This window comes from Ornithodoros turicata, chromosome 1, assembly GCF_037126465.1.
Source record: "Ornithodoros turicata isolate Travis chromosome 1, ASM3712646v1, whole genome shotgun sequence".
NCBI lineage: Eukaryota > Metazoa > Arthropoda > Arachnida > Ixodida > Argasidae > Ornithodoros > Ornithodoros turicata.
The window spans coordinates 227,944,008-227,956,943 of record NC_088201.1 but is presented as its reverse complement, the minus strand read 5'-3'; the positions used below and the strand labels follow the sequence as shown (position 1 = coordinate 227,956,943).

Here is a 12,936-nt window from a genome sequence, read left to right as displayed (position 1 = left end):
AGAAGACAAAGCCTGCATCCTCTGATGTATACTGCTTCTTTTTTCCCAAGGTGTATCGCAACTCTCTCCACCTAACTCCCAGGAGTCTGGTGTGCATCATACTGCATCTTCAGGCAGTGACAAAGGTGGAACAATTGCTGTTAATACTGCGTTATTGGGTCTGAAACTTTGCAAAGGACCGTTGTAAGATCATATTGACTAACTACAATACATTTTACATTCTGCTGGTCAGATGCAAACTAGTTGTTTATTTCACCCTTGCATGTTTACAAATTTTTACCACAAACATCAGTTTGGTTAAAAGCCATTGATGATGTAACTATATCTCGGTGTTTGTGTAAGTGGAACATACCAAGTCATTATGGTCCTGAAAAAACGTATTTTGCACACAGTCAAACTAGTCACTCGCTTTACAAATGTAAGTGGCTCACTCCAATTTCGTCCACATTCATAGGGCCTCGGCATGCAATGAAAAATGCAGCAACACACACAGATGAGAGACGTTTGGAGGAAAGCCCACAGTCACACAATGGAGACCACCCGCACAAGATGCAACCACTCAGACAGTGCCTTCAGAGGATCCACCCCGTTTGGTGATAGTGGAAGTTCCTGAGCCAAGCTCTCCCTAGATCATCAACACCTGCTGTGGAGCCTCCACCTTTTTCCTTGTTAGTTTCATCACCAGGGCATGATGACAAAGCCGATATTGTCGGTTCTGAGGAGGAACCCAGGTAATTAACTGTACAATTATGCATATTTTGCCAGTACGGTTCACATTGCACTGAAAAAGCATGGCGTGGTTGGGCTTGTCATACTAAATACGTATGATCACCATGATGACTTTTGAGTCACAAAACTAACGAAGGCTATAGAGTGCCAATCCAGAGGTAAAACATAACTGTGTTAATTTTATGCATCTGTGTATGAAGCCATACTGATGTCTCACTGCCATCTGATATAGGTCACAGGCTTTGTGCAATGACCTGTCATATGAACTCAGCTCGGAGCTTGGCTATGACAGTGATGGAGAGTGACATTACATGTACATTACCTAACCTTCTGCCACCAACCCTTGGTTTATTGCATCCCAAACAGGCCAACAGATGTGGTAGATACGCGGCATCTTGTTGATGAGTTGGATGGTGATGGCTAAGTATTACGATACATTGTGGGAGGATGCTCTTTACCTTCGCTGTCTACTTCATTATCATCTGCAAGAAAGCACTTAGTACTTACACTCCTTTACAGCAATGGGCTTTCACGACCGGACTCCCCACTTGCTCTTATTATTACAAGTCTAGCAGATATGATGTAGCAAACTAGCAAAGGAAGGGAAGAATTGTGTGATACATTTCCTGGAGCGGAGTTTTATTCACAGTGTGGGGTTGTATAGGTTTTGAAGTTTTGTCATGTCAGTAAGATTAAATATTACTCTCACGTCCATAGCGCAGCCTTCGTCGGTGCCCGACATGTCCATCCTGGTACGCTCCAGCCTTATAGAACTCCTAAAAGTGGGCACCGGGAGGTCATCATCACTCACAAACGTGCGTCTCACAACAATGGGAACGCTTGCAAGAGCTGCAATTACTTGTGAGAATGGCCACAGGAACCAGTGGAACAGCCAGCCACTTGTTCATAAGAAACCTGTGGACAATAGTGCAATGTGCTCGGAAATTCTTTTCTCTGGTAGCAGCATCCCGAAGTCGCTGCGCCTGTTCGACATCATGGACCCTGCTCATATATATATGAGCAAGGTCCATCACTCTAAGAAAAAGAGGGAGCAAAACGCGGGGTAACTGCAGCTTCTACTCCCCTAGACTGCAAGTATTCCCCATTTTAGTCCCCTATCCCGACATTTACTCCAGACATTTACTCCTCAGAACTGCAAATTGTCACTGAACTTCGCGAATGGTCTCCTGAATGCAACAGTCTACATCAATATGTGCCCTTGGTCAATTTGATGGCATAAGGCTGCATAACTCAGCCAGCGTAGCAATTTTCCAGCCAAACAGAGTAAAAAGCAGTTAGCGCATTTTTCTGCGCAAATTGTGCCCTATGTATGGAGCGAGATTTTATATCACCCGATATATCACGGCTGACGGTTTGCTTCGAAGTATTTTCATGCAAGCGCACGAATGATGTACCTGGGACTCTTACAACAGCACGTGAAATGCAGTCTCCAGTCTGTCACATTCATTTACCCCACGCATTTACTCCCGAAGCGGACTATTTTTGTGGCAATGCATTTAGTCCCCAAAAGGAGTAAAAGTACTCCTTTTTTTCTTAGAGTGTACACGGAGTCGGTACTTCCTCTACCAGAATTTGTATTTATTTCTGGCAACACAAGATGTGAGTTAATGCGGAAAAATTATGTGTGCTGAAAAAGTCATCAATCACGTGATGGTCATGACTTCCAGTGTTGACGACCCCGAAATTCAGATTCAAATGAGCATGGAAAATATGGATCTGTGTCATTTGTCTGTCGTTGCTCAGCTTACTTGTTAGAATTAGAATCCACGCCCATGTTGTGTATACATGCTACATCATTTAGTGACTGCAGAATAGCGAGACTAAGCTGCGACATGCGCAAATGCTTTTCTTTTTCTTCTATTTTTTTTGCTGAACATCATTTTAAATGTCAGTTTGTGTCTTTGTTGTTTCACATGGGAAACATAGGAATATATTGCATTGTGCGCTAGCATAAAGGTCATGAAAAAAATGTGCAAATGTGGAGAAATTAAATATCGCAAGTATGCTGAATATTAATTGTCCTCTCCTCTTCTTTACACAAAATATAATTTGATGAAAATAAAGTGCTTTTTTCTCAAATCAATTATTTCACAGCACTTGCTGCAAATAAACTAAAGTTGAATATCTACAATAAAATAAACAAACCGCACAAACACTCACCAGCCTTACAACTTACATACTGCACATTACATGCTGATGAAGAGGCTTATACACCATTATCTTGCAATGAGAAAGAACGTGATATACAGAGCAGATAATGGCAATAAATGTTCTCAATTCCCTAACTGGTTCAAAACTGGGCACTATACACACTATACACACTGCACACTACACTACTATACACTATACACTGCTATTGTGATTTGGATATCTTGGACAGTGTGCTAGACATGCAATGCCTAATTTTGAAACCAAATATGGATTTCATATCAGTTATCCCTGCTTGTAATATTTATATTATTAGTTTTCAGTGCAGATGTCCCAAATGTCTGTCTTAGTTAGATGCAGAGGTAGGCATGCAATGATAAAATAATCTTGTGGTATTTTTCAACATGGGTCTTGGATGGACATGCAACTTCTGCAAGACATCCAGAAGTTTCGTAATCTCTGTAGCATCACAAGTGCGTGTTGTCTATCAATGTAAATAAAAATTATTTGTTTCACGGTTTCTGTGTAGCTTGTACAAGAGTACAGCCAGGTTTGAAGGCATGCTGGGCAGCAAAATTGTTCTCCAATCATACGGTGAGCAATCTCTGAGAAAATTCATTACGGGGCCAATACAAATCATAGCAGCTTCAATAAATTGCTCAATATTGGAACTGTTTCTTATATCTGTCCCACCTAGAAATCCGTGATGGACTGATGACGGAAATACTCTGCGAATAGATGATACGCAGCAGCCGGGTATTTGCCTGGGATGTCCAGGACCAAGGTGGCCCCATACGAACATGGCATATGCTGCAAACAGGAGGGTAGTGCGCGCGCACACACACACACACAAGAGAGAGAGAGAAAGGAAAGAATAAGTCAAATTTCTGCGTGCCGTCCCGAAACTTAGTTTGATATTCTAGAAATTTTATATGTACTACTCACACTTTCGTGTTTTTCATATATAAAAACACGGTTCATTAAGCATAAACATGGTTGTTACAGTACCTGTTCCCGTCTCCGTGTTACTCTAGTTGGGTGGGGATGTAGTGCCTCATGTGTCGTACAAAAACGGAGAGAAGTTGGCGGCGAAGGCACAATAGTGGAAACATATGATGCTGAGCAATGCAATCAAGGTTGTTTTCATCACAGATTCGGCAAATAATCACGACGCTTCGGCAGCACAGAAATCCACCCGGGCGTTCCGGAGTGCAGTCTAAGCACCAGCATCTAAACAAGATATACTCAACGCTGATTCAACAACATATGCCGTGTAAACAGACACAAAACTCGCGTGCAGGCAACAAGCTGTCACCTAAATAAATCTGCTGCTTGAATGGGAATCTCCGGCGACGAAGGAGCCTCGTTCGTCCCGTGCGTGCTTCCGTGCGTACTTGCGGTACTGGCAAAGGGCTGTTGTAAACTGACATCCGTCTTCGATGTAGTTGTCATAATAAAGGTCGTCGTCGCTCTCATGAAGCAGCTCTTCTTTGTCCGCAGCATTCATGCCAAAAACACTTTGGATTGCGTTGCGTGTCGCGTCGCCGCTGCAGACGCTGCTTTGTCTCGACACCGTGACGTCACTAGTGTCGGGCGTGGTCGGGGGATACCGAAACCCAATATAGAATTCGCATTCAATTAAATTCATTTTCTCTACAACGAGAAAGAATTAAGCTTCCTCGTTTCACATGTAGCATACAAATCCTGCTTGGAATCCAGTGCAGTCGTTATTCGAAAATCACCAGACCTCCGGATTGTCGCTTTAAAGTGCAACCTTCTCGCGTTGCCCACTATAGCGGACCCTCAAAAACTCTAGTCGAAATCCTCGATGTTGTCTTCGATGGTAGTGGGGTATGTCGCGTAAACTGGCCTAGAGTGATCAAACCCTCCTGCGCTGTTCTCCGTGATCTCAAGTCTGTAGACCTTTCTTTCCGCTCCCCCTTACTGACCTCTTGGCACTACAGCCGTCTGTGGTTCCTTCCTCTTGCATGTCTGCCCCTGTAGTTATTCGAGTCGCCATAACTCGCAACGCCTTCACTTTCTTGTGGGCCGGTTCAGTTGAATGGGTCAGGAGGTCACAGCTGTATCTCACGCGCAACCGTGGCGGGATGGGCGTGCTGGCTATCACGGAGCGATGTCTAGCACTTCAGATCCGTGCTCTCTTTGAGGCGCTTCACAGTCCTGATCATCCAGCATGCGTTTTGGTGCCTTCCCCCCTTTTCTCAGCTTGCATAGCAGCTGTCAGACGTGTACGCGAATTGTTCTGGGCGCTGACCTCTCTTTGGGAAGCCAGGAATTTCTAGGGCGCACTCTGGCGCCATGGAAGCGCTGCTGGTTCCTTTCATGCTTGGTGCCGAGGGTAGTCCTTTCGGGAGCGCCTGGCGACGTATCACAGCTGCTGGTTGGACGCTCGTCGGGTGAGTTCCCTGTGGAAGCTGGCTCATGGTGTCCTGCCGCTCCGTGAACATTTACCCCGCTTCCATGTCTGCCGCACTGATAACTTCCATATGTGCCGCCCTTCAGTGTCAAATCCCGCTGCTCACGTGGAGCAGAATGGCGGCTGTTTCTGAGCTTCGAAGAGTGGTATGGGCCACTGTAAGGTTCATGGAACCGTTGCCGGTCGCAGCAAGGATCAGAAACTCTTGGCATGTCTGATTGCGGAAATAAATTTCCAGATTTGGATACGCCGCTGCCGGTCAGCCTTCGGTCGCCCCGACTGCGGGAGTTCAGGTCGGTCTCAGGCAATTCGTGTTGGACTACGGGCGCTGATCGCCAGGGAACACGCATTGCTCGGCCCAGTCGAGTGCCCCTGTCGCTGGCTTCGCTCCTCTCGCATCTTCCGATATGGTCAGGGTGAATGGCACATTCTGTTATAGCCAGTTTGCTAGATTTGTACTGTCCTCCCTCGCGACTCTACCGTATACCATTGTTCGCATGGTACGTCCCGTACAAACAGCAATCTCATTTAGAAGTGCTGTTATCCTGCTTTCTGTATAGTGCGCTCCTAGTGTTCCTATTTGTATACTGGGGCCTATGTCCATAAGTAGCTCGCCCGCTTGATGACAATACACTTTGCATAAAGAGGTGTTTGAGTCCTGCACTTGGCGGTATGAGTGTATATGAGCTGCAAAAGGTAGGCGGCCCCTGCGATCGTGCTTCCATTTTGATGCCAATACACACGGGCAGCTGGAGATGCATAACCAGAACAGACCATCGGGACATAACTTACGCAAAACTGACAACCGCGCCAAAACTGTCCAAAACCACTTGTGCAAAGACTCACACGCTACACATTCTTGTATAGCGCAGGTCAAATAACACTGCGCTTCACACCCGTCACACGCACGTCCCGGTACACATCGCAGCTTCACAAGCGCGTCTTTGTCGACGATCACAGAGAGGTTGTAGTGGTTCTTCCGCCGACGAAGAAAATTGTCAAGGCTAAGGGCATGGAGGTCGTTCTGAAGCCTGATCTTGATGGCAACCCTGCAGCTCCACATAACCTTCAGTAGGATCTCGTTCCTGATACCGTACACCGCCCTCGTCCGGAAGCACTACAGCGGATACGCCATCTCCGTCACCAGGAGTGCAGAGCCAGGCTCCTTGCATGAAGACACCGTAGGTTGGACCGTAGCATAGGACACACCGACAAGACTGTACAACTCCACCACCCTCCTCCACATGGCTGTTGCATTGAGACATCCGTAAAACACCTGGTGATGAATCTCAACCGATGAACACACGGGGCAAGCGATCGTGCACGAATAGGCCAAAACATCGAAGCCTGGTCCTCACTGGCAGAACATCGTGCGAATGTTGTCAGACGACATCCTGGCAATGCGACATGCTTGTGGATGTCACTGGGGACTATTAAAGTTTAAGAAGTTATATTAAACGGTAGGTTAACGGTACGTAAGGTAAAATTTACGCCGTCTTCACACTACGACGCTGAATGAAAGGAACCAGCCGAGGCAACAATGCACAGTAAGCCGTCGTGTAGCTATTTTTTTTTTGTTTTGTTTTTACACCGCGAGTGCCAAAAATGTATAGGGATGTCGTAAACCCTCTTGGTTTATCAATTTGTCCGCTCTATGAATTCGGCAAGATCCCGAGCGATGCAGGGAGCCGGTGCGCGTCAGTCGAGTGGGAAGGTATAGGCGTTCTTACCGCGGGCTTTCACTGCGGGCTTTTTGGTATCTACGTAGCCACTCGCATGTCGAAACGCTACGACTTGAAATATTGTGTATCCATCTTTTCCTGTAACCTCAAAGAGAATGACGAAACAATGAAACGTCGTCTCGTGAGCGAACTCGCTTCGTTCTTTTTTTTTTTTTACGGCATACATCAGAAGCTTGCGAGACGGTCTCCTAACGTGCTGACCCGATGCTCTTAACCAGTCACCATGATGTTAAGGGAAGTGTGGAGAAGCTAATAGCGATGGATGATGGGTCGGTTGAAACCGGATGCGACACGGGTCAACTGCCAGCCTTGTGTATACCTTTCCAACAGCTCGAGCTTGTAATCTACGAAACGCTTCATTTCCTTTGCAGTCTTCCCACTGGCGGTGAACAGACGTAAGGGTATCGTCCTGAGAATCGATCCAAAGTCGCACTCGCTGCCATCGCCTTGAATATAATCGTATAACCGCAGCAAATTTCGATACATTAGTGTTTGCACAAATGTTGCTCTGCTCGGGCGTCATGACTAAGACGGAATGAGAGAGGGCACCACCTTTTCTTGTTTAACCTCGGAGCGGCCAGAAATCGCCATGCATCAGAAACTAGAGGGGGAGGACTTTTTCAGAGTGCCCCGAAGCTTAGAGGAGCAGACTTTACCCCTAGAAAGCACTGCCCCTTTAAGTTTCGGCGCAGCGTAGCACCTTCTCTTCTCCCTGGTGTGCGAGTGGAATAAAGCCAGCGCTGCGGGTTGGAGAGAACTCGCAGAACACTGATGGCTACTCAAATACCACAAGTGTTTTTCGATAGCGCTTTTTTCACAGAATCTGTATTCTGGTACTTTATTACTAGACTGGATCTGTGGGATCCTATGCAAGAGCAAGCTCAGGAGCACCACGAAAATCCCATGTAATCGCGAGACGAAATAAATGCGTATCGTCTTTCGCATCACGCGACTCTCTTTCTCTGTGCATACAATAGAAGAATAGCTAACCGCAGATTCTGCTTATAAAAGCGAGCGTGGGGTGATCAGCAGCTAAAGATGATGTCGACTTTGACAACGAAAAGTTGTCTGTGATTGCAGAGGAGGTAAGTGCATTTTCGTGTTGAAATCGTTTTTGAGTAATGCCTCTTTTTCTCTATTTCTTAGGCTCCAACATGAGGATAATTGTTCCATATTGGGGGAGGGACTTCATGCCTAAGAAGAGGTCCGATTAGGCTGCATCAGTTTCCAAATTTGGGTGACCGGGAGACTATTCAAAATTCGGAAGAGGAAAACGAATTCATGGCAAACATGGATTCTGATTAGAGTAAATGGGGAAGATTTTGGGGAACGTTTTAATGTGGCTTTATTCAAAATTAAACTCCTTCTTTCGTTTTTCATCAAATTATTTCGAAATTGTTTCCGTCAAAAGAACAGAGGCAGCACTTCTACTGACGCTGTACACCAACAATGCCTCATTGTGCTGCCTCAGGTCTTCTTCTTGATCCTTCGCAGGGCAAGATTAAGGTGTTCCTAGGGCGAATTTTGTTTGCGAATTCGTGTTAAATTAAATCCTTCTTTCGCTTTTCGTGTGCTTACCATCGGCGGCGGCGGTCATCGCAACGACATCGAGTAAGAAAGGACATGGGGGTGCAAAGTACAGATGCCGTCGTACTGCGATGAGGCGAAGGCGCTCGGTCTTGCGACGATGGATCGAAAACGCACGAGGGGTACTCATCTATCCATGACGTGAGCCATTTCGTGGAAAAAAATTAAGTAGTCCAGCACTGCTCTGAGTGTGCGTGTTCTATATTTGGTATTGTATTCAGGGAATTATAGCCACATACATGAAATGCGCTGGTTCTCCTCTGTCCTTCGAGCAATCTCTCCAATAGCCCAACTACCTGTCTGTATAGCAGTACGACCCCTCTTTGTGCAGCATCGAACAAAAGAGCCCGTGAACGCCCTTGTAAATTGAGTAGACGTGGAACAAAGTGCAGGCATCTATCGACCAACTCAAGAGACATCTTTGTATATATTAAATAATTCAATTCACTGTACCTTGTATTGGCAATAAAAAAAAAAAACAAACAAAGATGTTTCCATGAAAAACACACACAGAGCCTCGTCAAAGTTATTCGGATTTTTTAATGCGTTGCATTTCAATAACCAAACGACATTTCAATAAACCGGTGACAAAGTTTGTGATGTAGAGTTCTTGCAAATGTTGTTGATTCCGTAGGGCGTACTTAATATGAGCGACGGCACGGGCGAGGAGGTCCACGATGTCTGCAGAGACGTAATTGAATTCTGCGTTGGCCGAGGTTACAAATTTGCTCATCTGTCCCAGGGGTCCGTCCAGGCCCGTGATGGAAACGTTCTTGCGACGGGCGTATCGGGCATGTTGGGCTTGTAACCGACGCACCATCCCCTGCGGAGGCCCTGGAGGGATCTCTCCTATATTGCCAAAGCCCACCATGTCTATGACATAGCGAAAAACAGTGATGACGAGCTCGTCACGGGGACTTTCCTTGTTGAAACATTCATTCTCCACTTCTTTCCAAGAAGCGTGGATACGGGACAAGTTTGCAAAGCGTGGTAGCTAAGCATTTCCACGTATTGGTAACGCGAGCTCAGTGCGCGCTGCCTTTACATAGCATTTTCAAATAAACACGCGCAAAGAAACGAGAGCGAAACCGGAAAGCAGAATCAACCCACTGGCTCTGGGAGCACGCGCGTGCGCAGCGGAAGAAGAGAGAGAAATCGATCAAGGAAAGGAGAGTGAAACCGAAGCAACTCGTTGCCGCTAGGAGTGCGCGCGCGCGCTCAGGGGAAGGAGAGAGAGAAGCCGAATCGGGAAGCGCCTCTGACGAACACCACCTAGACAGACAAGGTCTCTCCATGCTTCCATCTCCCGCGCCCTGACCTCACGCAATCCCGTGCGGCAGCTTCGTTTGCTGCAGCGAGATTCTACATTGCTAGGTACCGGCGGCCAACTGCGTGCGTGATTATTTTATGACTGAATGAGCTTACATTCACTAAAAACAGGACAACACACACACACAGACAGCGCTACTTTCAACATATTAATGCATACACACTGAGGCCGCTGTTGTAGCGAATGAGCGTCTTAGCAACGTAGCACCTTTGACCGACAAGCCCGTGTGCGGGGGCAGTTATGACACACGTCCGAAACGAATTAATTTTAATCCTTCTGAACCATCAAATAGAGAAGTGATCACAAAAGCTGTCAACTGTGTCTATGAGATTTTCTTTGCTGTTTACCTCTCACTCGACCTTACCCGTTGAAGAATGAGATACACACATATATCAATACGTATTGAGTTCATGAAGCACAGCACTGCGTAAGAGGCATCGTTGTGAAAGTTTAACATTTCTACATAGGTTTGCGAACTTGATTTTAAGACAGAGCCAATCACAAAAACAGCATGCTACGTTGACCGCAAGACAGGGAAGGAAGTCATAGTTACTGAAGGTCACACGGCTGACTCTTGATGGTGCGCCCGTATCTGTTCACCACATGCACCAGTTATTTGTCTACTGCAAACACATTACAAGAGGCACCTGATAAGAAAATAAAAAAGAGAAATTAAAAAAGAAGGCGAGCACTGAAGCAAATGCAAGAAAATCAGTGCAGGGAATGATATCACAATGTTCTCAAATGTATCAGGCACAATGTAAATCAAACTCTTTCTTTTTTTACATGCTTGACCCATTCTACCTCCGCTAAAATGTATCTGCAACAACAGGCTCAATGAAAAGCACACTGTAAGGTGTTTCTTCTAACTAGCATTGAATTACATTGACAAGGAAGTCGACGTTAAACGAGTATCATTTAGTGCACTGTATAATTACAAAGCGCTTGAGAGAAACAGCCCCCAAAAAGCATACTCTTGAATTGACATTCAGGGGCCTCAACGAAGCAAACATTGAGCAACAGAAAGCGAAGCTAGCGTTGAAAGTTCCCAGCACGTTTGTAGCCGAAACGCATACGTTTGTTGTGAATGTCGCTCTTTATGAATCTTAATTCGACATGTTCTTGAAATTGTGCAATTTGAGAAGGTATATACCGCCGTATGAACTACGTCATGAACGGTGGCTTGTCCCGATATGCAGAACAAATTATGGCAAGCAATCACTTTGTTACACGTCTGCCTCTGTTTTTAACCAATATATTGGTAAATCTCTGAACCCTTTGACTATGAGTAGGTATAAATTAGTGCAGTATTTTCAAGACCATAATTAATTCACAGTTGACTTATTATTGATAAGGTGTGTGATGAATTTATTTCTGTCTGACTTCTCAGCCTTTTTGACTGTATTTATGTTTTAAATGTTTTGGCTAAACCATATTCTTCTATGTAAAATTGTTGCTGTTGCTGTACACTGGGAAAGGAGCCTTGTCAAGCCACTAGGCTTTTTGTTCCTTTTCCATTCGAAAGATAAAAATAAATTTCATTTAATTTCATTTCATGTTCGGCGTGAGAAAAAAAGAAAAAATCAGATATTCCTTTCCCAGAATAATCAAAAAGAGAGATTCAGCGTCATTGCTCAATACATTCGGGAGGAAGAAGATAGCAATAGCAATAGCAACTTTCGTTTCAACCCGTTCTAGCTGTAAACACGCTGTTGAACAACACCTCCAAGCTGGGATAGATCAGTTGCGCATGGAGATGCAGCAAGCAACTTCTCAGAAACAAAAGGTAAAACTCTACAAGGTGAATACTCATAGTGCCATTTGATCACGGGTGCCATTCATTACGTAGTCAATGTTGCATCCTAAAACTGTAATTGTACGCCTCAAAGTACAACTTTTACGCGTACCTTGAAGTATGGTGCTGACAGACCGTTCTAGAACTGTCTCTGACGAAGTATTAAAAGCTACACAAGTCCAAACGAGTAGCAAGGCTGTTCAACACGCCTTTATCTGTGCTTTCGTGTACTCATAACAGAAGAAGCTGTAAGTTGCTCGGCTTGCCGCTGTGTACACTGTTATTCCGTACGTTATGGGAACAACCACTGCAGCAGGATCCTATTCTTTGGAAATACACGCTCGTTCGCTGTTTCACATCGAGAAAACGCGTGAATTCGTCTTCGAAATAGCACCTCTGCCGAACAGAACCAAAGCAAGCGGACGTCATGTTTGGCTTCCCTACGGACGGCATAGGGTGACGTCACGAAGCTGTGGTGGGGGTCTTGTGTACCTAGGTGGCGTTGGCTCAAGAATGTATAAGCGGCGCGTGACCCGAAAAGAAAAAAAATCAAAGAGAAAAGGCAAATAAAAAAAGTTTGCATGGTGACTCCTTGTGGACAGTTTCACAGATGAAGCAGGGTTTCGAGTCATGTTAAATCCCACTTCCATGCTCCTCTAATGTGGGCGGCGAAAAAAGTGAGCTGCGCATGTCGGAAGCATGGGTGGTGTCCTCTCTGGAAGAAAGCTGCCCAGGAAATCCCTCCATCGATGCTTAGTTGCACCGGGAAAGTTGCTGCTGTAAGTTGCAAAAAAATTGCTTAGTTGCACTTAGTTGCACACCTTGCCATTTCATCAAAGGTCACTACGTAGCTCACGTACTTTCTGAACACAATCCGTCATTGTTCATTAAACCGTCGGCTGAGAGCAGCTCTCCTCGTTAATTTGCGTGATGGGATTGTCTTGGAAGTACTCTTTCGCATAAACTCTGTCTGGTTAACGCACACCGTACATTCCTTTCGGAGTCTCGGGTACAAGAGCATGATTGGCCTCACGATCATCGTCGTCATTCTCACGCATTCGCAGCTATGTGAGTAAAAGCCTCCATTACCATAGATTGCTCCTGCTTAACCTCGCGCCTGCCTCTTCGCACCTCTATAATATAGTGC

The 12,936-nt window shown here is 45.5% G+C and overlaps 1 long non-coding RNA gene across 1 annotated transcript; it reads right to left on the bottom strand.

Annotated features, from left to right (window-relative positions):
- Window positions 1-228: 228 nt before the first annotated feature.
- Window positions 229-4,308, bottom strand: LOC135377114 (uncharacterized). The gene is made up of 6 exons (XR_010418041.1): window positions 4,214-4,308; window positions 3,907-4,128; window positions 3,592-3,708; window positions 1,439-1,644; window positions 1,052-1,211; window positions 229-715 (listed from the first exon to the last, which is right to left on the bottom strand). It is a non-coding gene; the product is annotated as an uncharacterized LOC135377114 (long non-coding RNA).
- Between the last annotated feature and the right edge of the window lie 8,628 nt (window positions 4,309-12,936).